This window comes from Pinus tabuliformis, chromosome 4_2 (genome assembly GCF_031772625.1).
Source record: "Pinus tabuliformis cultivar Carrire ecotype Pingquan chromosome 4_2, CPIR1, whole genome shotgun sequence".
NCBI lineage: Eukaryota > Viridiplantae > Streptophyta > Pinopsida > Pinales > Pinaceae > Pinus > Pinus tabuliformis.
The window spans coordinates 505,262,312-505,269,043 of NC_142304.1; the positions used below are offsets into that span (position 1 = coordinate 505,262,312).

General features: G+C 37.0%; 1 protein-coding gene across 1 annotated transcript in view; it reads right to left on the reverse strand.

Annotated features, from left to right (window-relative positions):
• The window catches only part of LOC149170215 (chromatin modification-related protein EAF1 B-like), a 112,226-nt gene extending 107,318 nt beyond the window's left edge, over window positions 1–4,908 (reverse strand). The window contains 1 exon segment of the mRNA XM_089428942.1: window positions 4,522–4,908. The gene's annotated coding sequence lies outside the window, so the exon portion shown is untranslated.
• Window positions 4,909–6,732: the final 1,824 nt, after the last annotated feature.

Sequence of the window (6,732 nt, forward strand, 5' to 3'; positions counted from 1 at the left end):
ATGAAGTGAGACATGGGGGGTGCAACTCTTTAAGACGAGTGGCGTATGAGTCAACATATTATCTAACAAAAAGGAAGGCGGTGTGAGCGGGTAGGGGGCACAATCAAGTGGGAAGAGAACGGCGTGGAAAGGTGCAAATAGGAAGAAGGTGAGGAGCGCGTGGTCTGCTAAAGGAGAGGAGACACAAAGAGGTGTCAAAAATGTGGGAAGAGATCCTAGTTGGCTGGGATGTATTCCACCACACTAGCCCCTCAAATGTGGCAGAAGCAAGTGAACCCCCTTGACTCAAGGTAGCAAGGAGACCAATCAAGATCAATAAATCATAGCATTCATCAAGGTATAAAAGGTTCCATTCATATGTTGTGAGTGGCTCAATCTCATCCTAGGAGCCCCTAAGCAATTCCACAAAATCTAGCTCTAAACCTTGGAGACTCAAGTGCATTCTTAACTATGTCATGTATAGACACTTGTAGGAATTTGGTACAAGCATTGAATTCCCACAAGAGAATGACCTCCCAATCAATGGAATAGTGGGAGATGTTAACATAAAAGGCTTAAGCAAGGGTCCCCCTCAAATTCTCTATGAAGTGCAAAGTATAACGACACTAAGGGGAATGGAAACAACAATGCAACTATCTCGAAGTAGGGGACCACTGTAATGAATACAAACCCACAAAAACTTAGCATGCTCATATGATACCACCATAGTAATCTAGCTCTGGAAGAACTTCCATATGAAACAAACCACTCCAAATCCTTCGACAATGTCAAACCATGTCATATATCGACACCATGCCCAATGGTAACCATGGATCTAAGGCAATGTCCGCATGGGACTCATGTGTGTCTCTGTGAGAAAAAAACAAATCGCAAGACCCAAATGCATCACAAAGGGTTCCCAAGGGAGACTAAAACGCATCATTATAGTTCCAGTAGCCAATGGAGATGGTGGGAAAGTCCCTCAAGTCTATCCCCTGCAGAGACAAACCTGTCATTTGGGCCAAGGGCAAGAGTATCTCCAAAGGAGGTCATGGATGACAACTCTAAGATATTGAATAATGGCCTAATTCCCTTCTTTCCTCGGCATTGTGACCCAATCACTAAACTACTTGAGATCCACCAATTAGGCCCTAGTAAGGTAGATGTCAAGTAAGATCCTGTGTGGGAGGGCAGTCAAACATATCTTAGCCCAAAGGGCGCTAAGTCAAACCTCTAGTGTCCAAAAATATAAGAATAGTGTGGAGTTGGGGCCCATCCACAGATGTTCAATGCTAAGGTCATTCAAGTGTCGTGAATTAGGAGGTACCTATATGTAGCAGGTTAGACAAGGCCATAAAATTGGGGAGCCCGCACACTCTAAGGTTAAGTTCATGGGTCTAACAAAGGCATTCCTCTTTCAGCTTGTCTTTTATTACCTCTTCCACCTTCGCAAGTGGGTGAGGTTGTTCCCTTTTCTAAAACACATAAACCCAAGAATTAAGGGTTACCTGATACATTTCAATTTCCCATTTAATAAGCCCTATTGTGATCTCATCTCTTTTTCCAAATTATTTACATTCAAGATTTTGAATTGGAGCATAGGGCAATCCACAAGTGGGTTTTGCAAGTGTATGTTTTATTGGTCTTTCATTTCATAAAATAGTTGTTTAAGATTTGTTACCTCCGAATGGAGCTTGTCATTTTCAGTTTCAAGAAATCCCATGTTTCACAAAAAAATTCAATGTGGGATGTCTAATATGAGAGTCTTACTCAAAGGCTAAATTAGTGGGGCTATGAATTGGTCCCTTATTACTATTAAAAGTAGAAGAGGATAGGGGCAATGACATTATAGAGGGGGGTAATCTAACATGGTGTTAGGATCCACCATGGAAGCAAACTCTTCGGCTTGCTGTATTTCACAAGTTCCACGAGACTTAGCCCTTGTAACTACAAAGCAAACTCTGTCATAGAACTAAGCAAAATTGCACCACCTTTTACTCCTTGAGACTAAAGCCAAACCTAGCCACGAGGAGTCCACTTGAGTTGTAACCCTACAACCCTGCAAATCCCTCAAGTACCAAACAATTAACTCATATGATACAATTATGTCAATTATCAATTCTCATGGCCTTGTTTTTTGTCTATTTTGCATATGACTCCTCTCAAATTTCTCTCAATTTCCATGATAGCTCATCTTCCCAACAATGCTTCACTTTCGTTTTAAATCACCCCAATTTGTGATGGCAGCTTAGTGCCATGGCAAAAAACCTCTTACAATTGGCAGGTCAGTGCTAAAATGAAAAATATCTTATAATTATTGACTCAATCCCACAATGGAAAATCTCTTGTGATTGGTTGTTACGTATCTCCTTATGAAATGATGATAGCTTCTAATCGGCAACTTGATCCCTATTTTCCCAATCACCAACTCTCGATAGTAGCGGCATCTTGACTTTTGCACTCTCTTCAAACCAATTAGAAACTCATATTTCATTCAAATTGCAGTAATTTGGCATGGGTTATGCTATGTCTGACTCAAATGAGCCAACAAGAAGCAAAATGAACCTCCAAAGTTCAAATTTACTAAAGATTGCAATATTGAAATCAAAATTTGACACCCATTCAAAACTTTGTGTCATGAGCAATCACTCTTGAAGAGGATTAGTGGATTTGCCAACCTTTGCTCTACTCTTTTATTGAATTTGTTCTTTGCTTGTTCTATTCATTCAAGAAGATGGAGAAAGAAAGCAATGTAGATATCCACTCACGTGGATGTGGTTATATTTTCAGATTAATAGACATTTTAGGTTTAGAAAATATGCAAATCAAGAAGTTATCATGACTCCAATTCACATCATTCCAATGAAAATAGTAGCCTTTCTTTACTCATATTTTAGATCAAAATGGGCACTCTATGAAACTAAAAGTGGCATTGCATACAAGTTTCAAAACTTTAAGTGTGCAACTTGATGATTTGTTGCCTTGTTCGTCCATGTAAGACAAATTTCTAGTTGCATTCAAAGCTTATGAATCATATATGACAAGGACTTCATTCAAATCATTCTAACTAACTTTGGTGGAGTACAACAAAACCAATAAGTTATCTACTTTAAGTAGCTAGAACCAATAACCAAATAAAAGTTGCTCTTTAAGATGCCATAAGAGGGAGAGAGAGATGTAAGTATCTAGCATAAATGTTAGATAATCATCCATTGTCTTGCACATTATAGTGTATACCTGGGAAAACTATAGGCACTAGATTTTTGCCATTTGGCAAATTTCCAAAAAAGATTCACCAATTGTATTTTTTTCAAAAATGTTTTGCCCGTATGAATTCAGATGAAATTATTATTATTTTGTTTAGAAAATAGCCAAAATTTCTTATAACGATATTAAATACATAGATATTTGAATATTTTTGCAAAAAAAGGATAAATAATTTATAGTTAGCATTTCCAAAGTTAGATTTACCAAAGTTTCTATGCTACGACAAGTATGGATCCTTAAAAATATGCTTACATATTACATGTGTCCAAATTGCAAAAGTCAATTTGGGTCTAAAGATTGCTTATAGCTGCTCAAACATTAGGTTGTGTAAAAACTTGCAAACTGAAAGTGACTTTAAAGGTCATTTCTATTCCAAATATTAAGCCAGGTATAAACTGGCAAAGCATCTTTGATCTGTCACATGGATGAAATTCAAAGCCCAACTGACGAAAGACTCTCATTTCACGTATTGACGAAGGAGTGATGCATTTGCATAATCAGAGATTGTTTTATCCAGAATTAGCGTGTTGCAGTTACATTTCACGTATTGACGAAGGAGTGACGCATTTGCATAATCAGAGATTGTTTTATCCAGAAGTTAGCGTGTTGCAGTTACAAGCTAAGGGTCGCGATATGAACAACCAGGTCCAACGGGCATGGTTCTTGGCACACGCCATATGCTTCGTAGGCCCTAACACCATAGGGTGATGTACTGGGGCCTCTATAACCTAGGGTGAGCTCAACGATAGTCTCAATTTTCCAAATGGATTAGCGTTTGCCAACCAGAGGTCTCGAGTTCAAACTCACTCGCATTTGCACAGTACAATAGAAAGCCCTCTAAACTGATCACGATATCCTCAATCCTCTTAATAGCTGGCACACCACAGTCTACTCGTCACTCTACAGTTTCTAATTCGACACACGCACACACAGTAAGCCCAAACAAAACCACGCAAGTGAACCTAGGAACTCATTACATGAGCCGAGCTACGACAAACACTTCGCCACGCGACAAGACACGAACAGAAGAACAGAAGACCATGACATCCAATAATAATCCTTAACAACATTCCACAGCTTGAACGAACAGGATCCATCAGCTACAGAAGCTCGCAAACTAACCCGCGCCCTAATTTTGAACTAAAGATTAAAAAAATGAAAAAACCCCAAAAACATAAAATTTCAAACATAAAATCTTAGGTATGGAGATCCAACTAGGGCAAAAGACACCAGGCAAAGTACCGAACGAACGAAGAAAGAATTCGATTGACGTACCTATTGGGAGGGGAGTGAATTCAAACCCTGGTAGTGCGCGAGCTCGCGAGGGCTCGATTGACAGCAAATTGCTCCGCGAATTCAACGGCCAGGGAAACAATTGGTCGGATCCGCGCAAAACTGATGGATTTAGTGAAAGATCAATGGGCGCCAACACTAAATTGAAGAATATCAAAACCTAGTTGATAGACAGGTACGTCTTGCTTCTCTTTGTGTTCTGGTTTATCCTCTGCGTGAATGTGTGAGAGTTGGGTTCGAGGGACGTATTGTTTCATTTGTGCAAGACCTGAAGAGGAACTCTCTCTGTCCCTTTTAACACTCTCCTTAGCTGCTGATGTGGCCGTCTAGTTGGAGGCTATGTGGACCTTGAAGTGGCAACTCATAAGGAAATGTTTTGGTTTTTTGAGACTCGAGATGGAATTTTAATGTAAAAGGGGAAGAGAAATGAGATTTTGTGCCCTCATCTTACGGGAGGGAGGGAGTGTTTCTCCAAAACAAACCAACAAAAAAAATCAAATTAAATTAAATAATTTGAAGATCATTTATGTTGTAAAAGAGTTGATGATTTGGAATGTAAATTTATTTTTATAAGATATGTGAAAAGAGTATTAATGTCAAATGTTTATTAAAAAAAAATTTAATGTTAAAAGTTTGTTGTTATTTATTGAGTTGTAGTCTTGCGATAAGTTTATTTTTTGGGATAAGTTAGAGTATTTGCTTTCATGTGTATATGTTAGAAATTTTAGTAAGCATGTTGTAGTGAAAGAATTGCATTTAACATTGAGTAAGAACCTTATAAATCTTAAAAATATACAAACATGGCGAAATGAGAGTAAATAGACAATTTACTTATAAAACAAACAAACTCTAAAAATTAAAACTCTTCATTACTACTAGATACACGAGAGTTGTAACTTAATCCCTATGTATTGAGTATAAGCCTTAGTTTTGAATCACATCACAGCCATCCTTTAATGGAGAGATGAACTCTACCATGGAAATATACAATAATGAGAGGGAAATGAGATCAATAGTACACATTGATAAGAAAGTGAGGGTCCACCTCGCTTAGATATGGTTTAAGCTGACTTGATGTTGATTAACTTCATAATTGTTGAAAAAAACAAAGAATTTTTAGTTGTGTGGATGAAGAATTTGCAAGCTTTAAGAAACTTGAGTCAACCATCTGAGTTGGTGCTAATCAATAAACTAGACTACCAACTCCAATATGGAGTACCTCATTGATAATGATATCACGCCTCTTAACTGAGGAGTTGACGTCTATGTTGATATAAAATGATGGTATTATCCATTCCTTTAATTTTACAAAGATGTTGTATGATAATCTCACATGTATAGCAAATGTGAGAAAAAAGGTTGTTTATTGAGCATTGATGGCACAAAAAACTTTGTTAATATAGAACATGGCTTTGACACATAAGTCCTCACTTTAATGTAATAACATCCTCTCTTATTCATAAGCAAAAAACATCTTTTAATTAACAAAAATGGAAGGATAAAAGAATAATTCTTTATTGAAATGTAAAATTCATTTAAGTTAGTCAATTTGTGGGAATGACAATATAATCAATGGGTACACATATTATTGATCCAAAATCAATTACAATCAAGACAAACAAGAAAACAACATGAAACCTTCCTTGTGAGGCATAGACCTAAGGCTAATAAAACCTCCAACCAAGTTTGCACCAAACTAACACTCTAGTGAAATTAAAGTAAATTAAGTATTTTGTAAAATTATATTACAATCATCAAGAAAATAAACAAGCACCTTATTCAATGCAATTGGGTACTATAAACCACATAGAAAATGAGTGTTAACCACGTGATTTTGAGTGTCACCTAACAATAAGGAGGTGAGATCATAATAAATTGAAGGTAGAAAATTGAAATATATAGTCTTTACAACAAGAAGACCATGGGACAATGTAATATATGAAGAGAAGCATTGGAAAATGGATGTTGGATCGTACATGCAACATCAACCTAATTCAAACAAACAAAACCTCTTTGCATATTTTGTTTGGTCAAGGAATGAGCAAGAATAATGTTTTACATAGTAAACCAAGGTACCAATAATTCCTAACATATATAACATGCATATAGTAAGAACATAATCGCAATAATACGTCATCAGCCAAGTTCTTAATAAAGGATTACAGAGTAAACCAAGGTACCAATAATCCCTAA